Below are 13,021 nucleotides of genomic sequence, written 5' to 3' on the forward strand. Positions count from 1 at the left end.
GGTGCCACTGCCCCCTAGTGGGGAACAAACTAAAAACAAAGGGAATTAATCAGTCTAAGATCGAGAGGACATACCTTGGATACACCATGTGAGACAGGGCTAATGAACAGCAGTACTGTTTGAATATGAAGTGTGACTATTAACAAAAAATCTATATCAAGGAGTGACATTGATCAGGGAGAGAAAGATAGGATGTCAAGGAAAAGACAAGGATCGGATAGAAAATGTAAAGGGGATGAGAGGAAAGGCTATGGTAAAGAGAAAAGGCGAAGATGACAGAGATCATACACTGGATTATATATATGTTAGTAGAGTGACACAAAAAATACAGTCTGCATTAAGTAGTGGATGTGTTTGAATGTGTGTACGGAGTGCCTCTTAAGTGTATGCCTGTGCAGATGAAGTGGAATGCAAATGCAGAAACAGTGTCAGATCCATCCTCTACAGCAGAGTGAAGAGTTGTATCCACAGTGACATGTACAGTATTTATATATGTGTGTATTCTGGATTTGTGTTTATTTGTTGGTTTGCAATGTGCATATCTATGTTGATTTACTTATTTGTGTATGTGTGTATGTGCGTGTGTGTGTGTGTGTTCCATTCCTGTACAGTATGCAAGGTGCATGTGCTGTGTGTGCCAGAGTGATTAGGAATGCTGCATGGCAGCACAGTAGCCCATTTCTTATTCTCTTTTTAAAGGCTGGGCCATGGTTCGCATTTTTATCAGCTTTGTTCTCTGATACACTCATTAAAAGAGCACAATAGTGCATGTGTATGTGCGTGTGTGTATGTATGTGTGGTCTCCAGTTACAGCAAATTTTCGTCAAGACTTGAGGGACAAAGAGTCCCATCAGTCACAGCCATGTTGTCACCTCTACTGGGTCTCAAGCTCACATACACAGATTGTGTCCTCATAACAGAGTAATAAACAAGAAAAAATAAATAAAATAATGTATAATCTGTGCAAATAGGCATGAAGACACAATCTCTCACACACACACACACACACACACACACACACACACACACACATTTCTATACAAAACATTCATGTCACAAAAAAGGCCCAAGTGTCCCTGTGGGTCATATGTTGAAGAAAGCAGAGGTGTGCAGGGGGCTCAGCTGGTCATCATGGCTGTGAGGCGTCGCTGGTTTTGGCAGCAGTAAAGACACACACACACAAACCCACACACAGACACACGCACGCATGCACGCACACACCCACACACTCGCTTTAACTACAAGTACACAGACATGCTCGAGATTATCAGAGAACATCAAGTCTCGCTCTTTCTAAAATTATCTCTTCTCCTGTATCACCCTCTCCACCTCCTCTCTCTTTGTGTCTCTGAGGGCTGAAAGGCTGATTTGTGTCATTTCTTGCAATAATCACACAAGAGTGACATGGGGGCTCATTGACATGCAATGAGACAATCCCACCTCAGCCACAAATATATTTGTGTGCCCTGCATCCAAACAGCATCATCAGCTAGCACTGTCGCACTTGCACAATCGCAAAAAACATACATACGCACACATTAATCCAGAAAATTATACATGTACATAAAGTCTCTGTGACCTCATCTGCCACATCAGGAAGCATGAATGTTGTGCATTAAAAATAAAACAGCATGACACTTCTTGTGCATGATCTTTGTCCGTGATATGGATGTCACTGACACTATGCTGTTTGTCAGTAACATGCAGTCACAGAGATTATATCATTTGTCAGGACAGTACAGGAAGTTCCCGTTCAATTGAACTGAGCTCCTACAAAGAATAGAAAACTGCACCATTACTTGATAACCTCAGTGTCACCTGTTTAGTATGTAACAGTGTTCGTCTCTGGGCTTTTGTGAATATCTCTGGTTTATCTGTTTTAAATGGATGTGTTATCTCTCGCTGGAGTAATTGCATTCCCTAACATGCTGTTTATCAGATTTGATGACAAAAACAAAAATGAGATATGTATCTGCAAAAGTATTTTTCTGACTTTTAGATAATAGATAATGTATGATTTAGCCTTGACATTATGGATGTGAATACTATGGATTTTCCCATCATAGAGTCTTTGATAGCTCCTGACCTGCAAGGTCAAAGTTTGTCTGTGATTAATATTGTAGTCAATTATCATGAAAACTAAATTGAGACTCCATGATTCCTGATATGCATCCCACTAGAGCATCTCCTATTTTTTGTGATCACCCATGTATAAAATATTCACTTCTAAACATGAAATATTAAAATCCAAATGAACAGGATGCCAGGAAAACATTTTTTATTGCCACAAAAATGAAACTTTTTTTCTCCCCTACATTTTAAGCTCAACTACTGACCCAACACTACTGTGTGCAATCAACACTGTTATTTATTTGGTCTCTCACACACTCACACACACACCATGAATGTAGATTACAGTTAGACTGATATATTGGCTGGCCAATTCATTAGACCAATCATGGCCTTTAGTTTATTATCAGATATGTAACACTGTCACATAGAGTTTTCTGCCTGCTGGGTCATGTGGAGAGGGTGATACTTCATGACCCCAGTTACATAGAGTCTGTAAACCTGAAATGTAATTTTCTGTGACTTATTTAATTTAATCAAATTCAATGATTCAAGTCAGTAAAGCCTCATAAAATAATTCTTCAAGGGCAACATTGTGTCCTGGAGTAACTTCTTCTATTAATCATGTATAGTGATTTATACAAACTATTACTAAAACTGCCAAAATAATTTCGTCACTGTTTTGAAAAAAAGTGTTGTTTTTTTTGTCATGCTGACAGAATAGTTTTCTGAAAACTAATGAATACTTGAATCAATAATAAAGTAGATTCCAGACACTGGCATAAAAATGTCAGTATATGGGTTTACATGGTTCCTGGTTGAGCTCCAATGTGCGTGTGTGAAAAAAACAGCAATGCAGTGAGATTGAAGAAGACCACACAAGAATCACACTAGTATCTCTGTAAGCTGATTTTCTGCACCCAGACACAGGCCAAACAGACAAAAAGCATATCAGTGTAAAACAAAGTGCATCTCCCTAAGGCGGAAAGATATTGAAAATGAAACAGGCGAAAGCACAGAGCCCAGTGGAATCTTATGTGAAGCGTTTCAGATTTCTGCCGATATGCATGGTATTAACATTCAGTTAGAGTGTGTAATTTTCTGCTTCTATATATTTGTCTGCCTCTGACTCTAAACCATTACAGCATTCGGCTCCTCGCCATTTCCTCTGGGTCACTGGGCAGATAGAGGTGTGTGCCCCCCACACACACATACACAAACACGCACACATGCACGCACACACACACAGAAACACACACACGAAAAACAAAAAAACACTTTCACACATCAACACAAACTCAAATTAACACACTAGTATGTATTCAGAAGCCAGAGGCCATCACATCCCCTTTTCTATCCCTTTATGCTCACGCTATTTTCCTGGTTCTTGTTTGTTCTTCCTTATGTCTCTTACTATTGGTGTCTACAGCATCCATGCCCCCTATATGTCTGTGTCTCTCTCTCTCTCTCTCTCTCTCTCTCTCTCTCTCTCTCTCTCTCTCTCTCTCTCTCTCTCTCTCTCTCTCTCTCTCTCTCTCTCTCTCTCTCTCTCTCTCTCTCTCTCTCTCTCTCTCTCTCTCTCTCTCTCTCTCTCTCTCTCTTGCTCGCTTTCTTCCTCCCTTCTACTCCCTTTATCAATGTGCAGACGGGTATCTCTGCTTTCTCCTCTCCCACTGTTTTCTGTCTGCTACAAAGTCAATACCCCCCAACTGCAAGTTCTAATAATATCATATCAAATGTTCTTCTTCACCTTAAATGAACACATTGCAGAGCATAACCATGTATAAATATATATGTATGTGTGTGTGTAATAAATTGTGTCAGAATGTGTATGAGAGTTCCTCTGACTATGGCATTAGGCAGAAACACACACTTAAATTAACCCACAGTTCTACATCCATGTGAAACTGTATGTACTCCAATACAAATTGTGCACACATAATTGTTTTGGGTTTTTTGTATGTTTTATGTGCATGATTACAATCGTGTTGCTGCTGATTTTATACTGCTACTATTGACACAACTTAGTCACATATCACTATATTTTGCATATGGTAATTTAGTAACCCCTTAATGTAATTATGTGTTCCTAAATCGGCATATACAAATATTTAAATACAGTTTTGAATGACAGCGGCTATAGCTGAGCACTGTATGTTCCTATATAAGGTACACAGATGTTGTAAATTGTATAACATATGATTCTCATACAGGAGAGGGTCAGAAGCCATCTGAGAGTCACATAAACACATAACATCTGTTTACTGTCATCCATCCGTACCGCCACACTTCCCTATCTGTATTGTTTTCTCCAATAAACCAACAAGCAATTAAGTGAAGGATTTTCTGTTTGGTGAAATGTTCAGACGGGGAGAACAAGAAAACAAGAAGAAGAGAACAAGAAGAGAGATTTGTGAGTTTAAGTCTGAATTCAGGACCATTACCTGGCTCTGGTATTGACTGCAGGGTCCAGAGAATGGCCTTGGCACTAAGGTACCATTACAGCTCAATTGATCTGTCTGCACTTAAGTCCAAATCCCACCTTGTTGCACAAACCATCGTTTGGGGATCCGGTGACCACAAAAAATGTGTGTGTTTGTGTTTGTGCATGTGCATGTTATTAACGTGAATCAATTTCTTAGTTTCTCGTCTTTGGCGTTTTCCAAGGTTGCTCTTTGTCTCCTCTGTCATTCCCTTTCTACCAACTCCAATCCATCTCTATTCAGCACCTCTCTCCTTCTGTCTCAGTCTCCTCACCCACTTTCATGGATACAAGTCAGAAATGATCAGAGTGCCAGAGCATGTTTTACATGCCAAAGCTAGCAGACTTTAGTAGACTCATGCTATATTTACACAAAACTAATCTACATAATGTGCACAATTGCTGTCTACCAATGGTTTAATAAACACACAAAAATGTCCACATAAACACACAGCTGTACAAAAAACTCCTGTTTCAGTCTGCTTTTGCTGAATGCACTTGTCACATTCACACATTTCTAGCAAGTCTCATTAAAGTCTATTAACAACCTCTTCCACTACAGCAGAGGAGGGGTAGAGGCAGATGTAGGCTGTTGCTTGTTTTATGGAGGGGGGTAAAAAAGCAGAGACACTAACAAGCTTATAAACATTAGCTCGCTAACACAACAAGTCTGCAGCCACGGCCCTGTCCCCGGTTTTTTGCTCTTTTTACAAGTTTGTCATTTAAAACTCAGACAGCCAGCATGGGTCGGCATTGATAAGAGCGACCCTCCTCCGTGCCGCTGACAGACAGAGGCAGAACCTGGGCTGTAAATCTAGCGCGCTCTAATAAAGCAATAAAAGGCCACTAAAAGTCAGTGTCCCTCAGTGCTAGAAGATGGATAGAAAGGTGGAAAGCAAGGGAGACACTTTTAGATTACAGTACACACCCACACACATTTTGGAAGAATTTTCCTCCCATCAACACAACCGAGAAAAACTAGGTATCTGCAATATTGATGCCTTTTCCCTGTTGTTACTCTTTTATTCTTGCTGGCTGCAGCTTGCTTTTGTGATAAAAAAAAGAAGTGATTTAGAATGGTGAAGCGCAATCTTTATGTACTGTTATGCTCACTCAGTAAGCTCTCTGTCTCCAATACTAATCTGCCTTCCTCCCTGCGAGGTCTACTGGTACATTTACCGCTAGAATGATTCCACACTGGCCCTGGTGCACGCTGCAATTGTAAAGTTGCCTCTCACATCTTGGCTCTATTTGCTACCTGTAGCAAAGTAACAATACCAGACTTTCTTAGGGTTGAGATTGTAATCATTCATGAGCATTTTAAAAGTTTGTAACATGACCATTTTCCAGTAATAGGAAACCAACTCTTTCCTGTACAGTCTGCTACTTTATTTTCTTTTTTCATCTTCTCTCTCTACAATCACTGAACCTTTCACTGAGCCTCTAGTCTTTTCACCAGTTCCCATACCGTCCCCATGTTTTTCTACCCTTTCCAAACCTGTAGAAATGAAGTATCAAAAGGAGGAGAGGGGAGAAATAGTGAACCACAGCAGGGAGGGAGGGTGAAAGCACAGTCTAGCCTAGTAATAGAACAGAGTTTCCACACACACACACGATCACACACACACACACACACACACTCACACTCACTGATCCCTGCTCCTTTCTGTGTATTGCCAACCCTGACTGGACCCTTACTATGTGGCTGATGGTATCGAATGGCAGGCCAGAGCCAAACAAAAACAGGCCGAAGCCCTGACAGTGAGTCTCCCGAGAGCAGTGGCCATTCATTGTGCTTTGTGTTCAAATTATGATTAATGGAAAATGAACAACCTTGATGTGGAGCCTGCTTTGATTTTGTATGAGCTCTGTAGTTGTAGCTACTCCTCGGGCCCAGACAAAAGCACTGAACAAACTCTCACTGAAAACCAACTCTGAGCTGATTCTTAACACAACAGCTTTAAATCAATTGACGCGCACGCAGATAAAGCTCATTCGCGGTTGCTTTCACAACATCTGCTACGCTTTCAGAGAGAAGTAACACTCTTTTTTTGCTATCTCCGCACATCTATACACACACACAGAAACTCATATAAGCAGACAAACCGACATCTTGATTATATCGGTCCCCTCTGCTGCTAATGACCAGCTTGTGCGTAATTATATTAATTACCGTACGTGCCATGCCTGTCAACTGGCCGGCCAAAAGAAAGGGGGAAGCTGAAAAGAGAGGAGGAAAGAAGTAAAAAGAAAGGAAAGGTAGGAAAGTGCAGAGGAAGCCAAGCTGGAGAAGGGGAGAGAAAGAAAGACGGAGAAAAGGAGAAAGAAAGAGAAAGAGGGCGAGAAAATGAAGTGTGAGAGAGAGCGAGAGAGAGACAAAGACATAGAGCGGAGAGAGAGAGAGGAAGCCTGATCAATTGTTCATTTTACAAAGTCACTGAGACGTGTCAGCAGTGTCAATAAGTGAATTAATTTGTCTTCGGGTCTCCAGAGCATGACACCATATCAGTCTGCTCCCCTGAGACAAGCAGGGCCTCTAACCCTCTCTTTCCTTCACACACACACACACACACACACACACACACACACACACACACACACACACACACACACACACACACACACACACACACAGTCTTACAAAGCAAGTCCATACAACGATCATGATTAAAAACATTTAACACAAATGTACTCATGTTTGTACATGCATATTCTCAAAAGCACTTGTTTTTATAATGTGTGAAGACTTTGCATTAACTCCCTGGAGACAACAACCACTACCTGAACCCTAACAAAAAACCAAGTCCAAACTGATTTTCAAATCAAGACGTGATCCTTGTGGGAGCAGCTGTTTGTTCCCAAATTGCACGTGAGTCACCATAATGTGACTGTGTGAACACGATTTTTGATCTTACAGCATGATTACAGTACTAGAAGTACATTCATATGCAGACTTTCATAAATTCAAATGTAACTGAAAGATCTGACTCAATGGAAAGCTGTACGTGACAGGAAACCATCAATTCTAAGTTATTTCATTGTGGATGAGATATGCACAAAAATGTCAAATTCTCTTCCCGGATGATTTACAGTGAATGTGAAATAACTCACTTAAAATGTACACATACACACACACACACACACACACACACACACCCAGAGATACAGTGATTCACCCTCATCCGAGCAGCCATCCCCAAGGGAGGCTATTGTCCGCTGGTGACTGACATCAGTCAGATAGTAAGAGGGACCCTCCACCACTGGCTGCCTGCTGTTTTCATTACAAAGCCATCACCTCCAGCACACACACACTTTAACGGTGCACACAAACACACACATTTACACACACTTGCTCACTCCTCTGACAGATTTCCCCCTCAGTCCTGACTACCCATACTCCTTTCTTTCACCCATCCATTTAATCCAGCTCACTTAACCAACCCTCATTCTCTCTTCTCTCTTCTTCTCTCCCTCCATCCTTCCACCGCTTCCCCCTTTCATGCTCAGCATCCCACAGGGTTAAACCCCCACTGCCCCCCTCATGAGGAGCGGTGTTGTTTGAGGGCTGATGTGATGACCGCCCCAGGCTCAGCCGCCACCACACCGCTTCCTCCCAGCGGCTTCACGGTGAACCCATACTGCAGCCCATGCTGGGAGCTTTTCATAATCCCACAAACACACTAATACTCCCACACATTCACACTGTCGCTCACGGTTACTAACACATCTGCCAGCTGCCAGAGGGGAGTGAACAGGGACGCACCACCTCTCGCAGAAACACACAGACAGACAGACACATGCACAAATACATACACACACACGAGTGGAAGCAGCAGATTGCATCCAAGGTGATAGATAGAGCACTGTGGGAAGGAACTGTGCCTGTTCAATTACAATCATTACTATCACTTAGGGAGATTTGTCATGGTCAAAGTGAGTTGGAGCTGTGGAGAAAATCACCTTGAGGCGGGTGAAGTAGTGTTATTTCCAGTTTTAGCAAAAGGGTTATGTCGTCCTCAAAGCTCTCTCCCAATTAACAATGACTAAAATTAAACAGAAATTAATTAATCTAAAACTCCCAACAGATGTTTGTTATTTTTATATTCATGACAGAATGTTAAAATGCACTTGGCACATAAAGAACAATAATCCATTAACCTGCAATCTGTCAACTACAATTCAAGCCATAAGAGCAGTAACTCCAAATGTGGCTACTGTGCCTTTCATTGTCTTCTCTGGGCTGGACAGGGGAAGGCCATGTGGCAGTGGAAGCTGTCACTCAAAGCTGGGCCTTTTAAATGGAATTAGAGAGTCCGGAGGGTGTGAAGGTGCCACACAGGTGACCACTGCCTCTCTGTCACTGACTGACTGACAGAGGGGAGAATGGAGGACAAAGAGCACACATGGCCGTGGAGCTAAAACATGAGACCTCCAATGTTCTCAGCAGTTGGTCCTCACTCGTATAAAGTGATAGCTGGATAGCAAAAAACCAAACTTTAGAATGATCTTCCACACCTTTTCTTACAGGACACTTAGAGGAATTTTAGTGCTGGATCAGCTGTGTTCAGTTTGTTTTTATTGATATTTATGTGGGTAAAAGATAAATTGAATTATTGAATTAAAATGAATTTATATGTAGTTACTCATCCCTGCCCTATGATCCCAGTCTATGAAGGGATGACAATGATGTTGTATCAAATGTCTTCAGATAAAGAGCCAGTTTAACAGAGTTTAAGCACATTGATATATAAATGTTGTATAGAAGTTCTTTTGTGTTTTTGTTTGTTTTTTTTTTTTTAAATGAGGTATGAGAGTACAACATACTCACATAAATTGGCATATACAAAATGCAAAGGGGTTTTAATACAGAAGCAGAATGCTGATCACTTTAACACAGTGATCAATTATAGTTGTAAACAAAAAAACAAACTCAATGTTGGGTGTATTAACTGAAATGAATAGTTTCTAGTTTCCTGAGTCAGATTACACCACAGGTAAAAAATCTCTTAGTTTGAGGAATCCAGCTTTTTTTACCAGGGGTCATGACCTCTGTCCAATTGTGGTTTTGTGGCAAGAAACAGTTACATGCTATGCAGAGACAACACTTGCAGTCATTGATCTAATATCTCTCTCCTTCCTCTATTAGAGTCACGTCTCTCCTGCTTAAAAAAAATACATCAGTGGATTTTCTCTGAACCGGATTTTATGAGGTGAGTGAAGGTGTTATTGTCCACTGCTTCAACATGACGCCTATTCATGTTCTCTGACTCAATACACCCAGAAACTGCCTGAGATGAAAAGCTGTCCTGGACACTGTCATTTACAAATGAGAAGTCCTCTCTCCATCTTTTTTGCCCATGACATGAAAGACTGCCTCTCCTCTCTTCTCCTCTCGTCTCTTTTCTCCTCTCCTCCTCCTCGCAGTCGGGAAGTATCCATTCATCACAGTCAGTCTCTTAATGCCAATGTGTGTGGAGGTGATCTCCAATATGTCGCGCTGCTGTCACCTTACCAGTCCTACATGCCTGATCTCTGCTTATTCATCTGGCATATCCCCCGGAACGCCTTTCTCACTCTTTTTCTCTCTCTCTCTCTCTCTCTCTCTCTCTCTCTCTCTCTCTCTCTCTCTCTCTCTCTCTTCTCTCTCTTCTCTCTCTCTCTCTCTCTCTCTCTCTCTCTCTCACACACACACACACACATCCTCATCATCATCTCACTTGTGCAGTCTCTCCTGTGTACATACATGTACAAGAACACACAAATACACAAGATCCCACTGTGCAGAGTTCCTTCTAGACACACACACACACACACACACACAATCTCCTTCCCTCGCCTCATCTCTCACAAATATTTTTTCTCTCTCCAGCTCATTTCTCTCGCCTCCCTCGCTCGCCCTTCTCCTCGCTACCATCCGTCGCCTCTCTGCTTGGCCGTGTCCTCGTGCACAATCACAAATGCACACAATCCATTCCCCCTTATTCCCAGCCAGTCATCCTGAACAGCCCTCTGTGGGGTAAGTAGATAGGAGGCCGCTGAAACATGTAGAGCCAAACGGCCCTCTGAGGATACCGGCTGTCCCACTGCTGGGAACTACTATAGGAGGGTGGGTAGGGGGTGGGGGGGGGGGGGTGGGGGGGTGGGTGTTTGAGACTGAGGAGTAATGGCCAAGTGTGTGAATTTTTGTGCGTGTGGATTCGTGAAAAGTGCAGTGGGAGGGAGGGAAGATGGGTGTGAGGAGATGAGAAAGGGTGACAAAGATATTTGGCGAAGCCATCCACTACGGTCAGGAAACGCAGCAGAGCCAGGATCCCTCATACAGGTGTGTGTGTCAGTGTGTGAGTGTGTGTGTGTGTGGGAGGACGGCTGGGTGACAGGGGGTCAGGTTGAAGAGAGTAATCTCCCCAGGATTAAGAGTGCTGCTCCTGTGTTAATGTGACTGTCAATGAGAATTAAGTCCCTGGACGATCCTCTCCACCATTCTCTCTCCTCTCTCTCTCGCCTCCTGTCCACCCGTCACACTAATGACACTACTTTCTGTGGAGTGTGCCAGTGCTGTATGCTAAAAACAATTGGGAAATAATTACACTCTCTCAATACAGTACAAATTGCAGAGCCGAGCAGCGGGACAGGGAGAGATATAATCAGAGAGGGAGGGAGGAGAGAGAGAGAGAGAGAGAGAGAGAGAGAGAGAGAGAGAGAGAGAGGAGAGAGAGAGAGAGAGAGAGAGAGAGAGAGAGGAGGGGTAGAGGCAAGGATGACTAACAATTACAACACGATAGGGGCTGGGTCTAATTACTGCGCCCATTAACATGCACCAAGTAATTTTCCCCTCTTAGTTTGTGTGTGTGTGCATGAAAAAGAGAGAGGGGGAGAGAGAGAGAGAGAGAGAGAGGGAGAGAGAGAGAGAGAGAGAGGAGAGAGAGAGAGAGAGAGAGAGAGAGAGAGAGAGAGAGAGAGAGAGAGAGAGAGAGAGAGAGTGTGTGTGTCTGTGCGCGCCTGGAGTGTGCGTGTGCGCCCAATAGAGTGTGCCCATTAGGTTCTGCAACACACCTCCCTGCCTCCGTGCGCAATCTGCCCGGAGAACCCCCGGCGGCACCTCATCTCTCTCCCATATGTCCGAGCTCCGCGCGCTCTCCCCTTTCCTTCCCCAGCCGATCACGATCCATGCAAAGCGATTAGAAGGCGCGTGAAAAGAGCCCGGTCAGCGGATCAGCCTCGCAGATCACTCAATAAGCACCGCTAAGCAGAGCCGGGCTCCGACCGATCGCTTATTTAACCTCGCCGTGGTGAAACACTGCATCAATCTCACCTCAATCTTCCCCTGCCCCTCACCGACAGCGTGCGCCCTACACACGGTCAGCAGAATTGATGCCCGTTTTGGATCGCCTCATTATATGTGTTCCATTTTTTTTTTACGCATGGCAATCACGCACGGAGAAGGAGCGGAGTTACTTGAGAGATCAAGAAGGTTTTCGTTTGAAATCCTGATGTTCTTTTAAGAAATCGGTCCTCAGCAAAAAATGTGTTCGCTGCGCTCCGAGCCAAGAAAATCAAAGTTGCTTTCAGCTCGCCAGTCGTTTAGTGAGCCAGGCAGCCAGTCACCACTCCTTCTCTCCCTTCTCCCGATGGAAAATGCTCCACATCCCCTCAGCCAAAGTCCCCCTCTGACCCCCATCCTCGTTTCATTAGCCTATTGACCGCGCGCCATAAACAGAAACAGGGAATTCAAACATGAATCTATACTAATTAAAGTGTTGAATTTTAATTAAAAAAAACAAAACACCACCTTACCGAAATCTATAACCTCGATGACATGATCACAGGAAATTGTAAAAGATCCAAGTTGAGACAGTGGAGCCTCTTTGCCACTTTCAGCTTCAACTCCACTGATTGTGATTTCCAGACTCGGGGCAATCCTTTCGAGCCTCCTGTCCAGTTCCCGGAGCCCGCGACAAACACGCCGAAGCAAGGGGTGAAGAGAGAGCTACTACCACGCAAGACTGCCAGCTCTCCGGAGCCGGGTGAGAAAACAGAGCTCGATCAATGGCGATATGGTCCAATCTGCCATTATTTCGCCACGTCCCATTTCAAAGCCACACTGAGGAGAAAGTCATCAAAAGTGCGTAATTCCCCCCAAAAGACGCCGGGTTGGTGTTCTTTTTAATTTATTTTTTTAGTGAACACTCCACACAAGTTTATCCCCCTGCGCGCCGCTGTCACACAGAGGCGTTATAGTCGCCGGAGAGACGCTGATGAGAGTGATGGTATTGTGATGCAGGAGTGATAGTTGCGCTCCCGTCGATCCTCCCGAGCAGGGATCGATTGGACATGAGAAATGCGATGCGAGCCCGTCTTCCCCCATTCAGAACACGTGCAACAGCGCCCGCCCAGTTCACCAGCTCCCAAGTACACCCCCCCCCCCCCCCCCCCCCTCCTGCTCGCTGATGTCATGTAGTTTACAAGTAG

Source organism: Scomber scombrus, chromosome 3 (genome assembly GCF_963691925.1).
Source record: "Scomber scombrus chromosome 3, fScoSco1.1, whole genome shotgun sequence".
Lineage (NCBI taxonomy): Eukaryota > Metazoa > Chordata > Actinopteri > Scombriformes > Scombridae > Scomber > Scomber scombrus.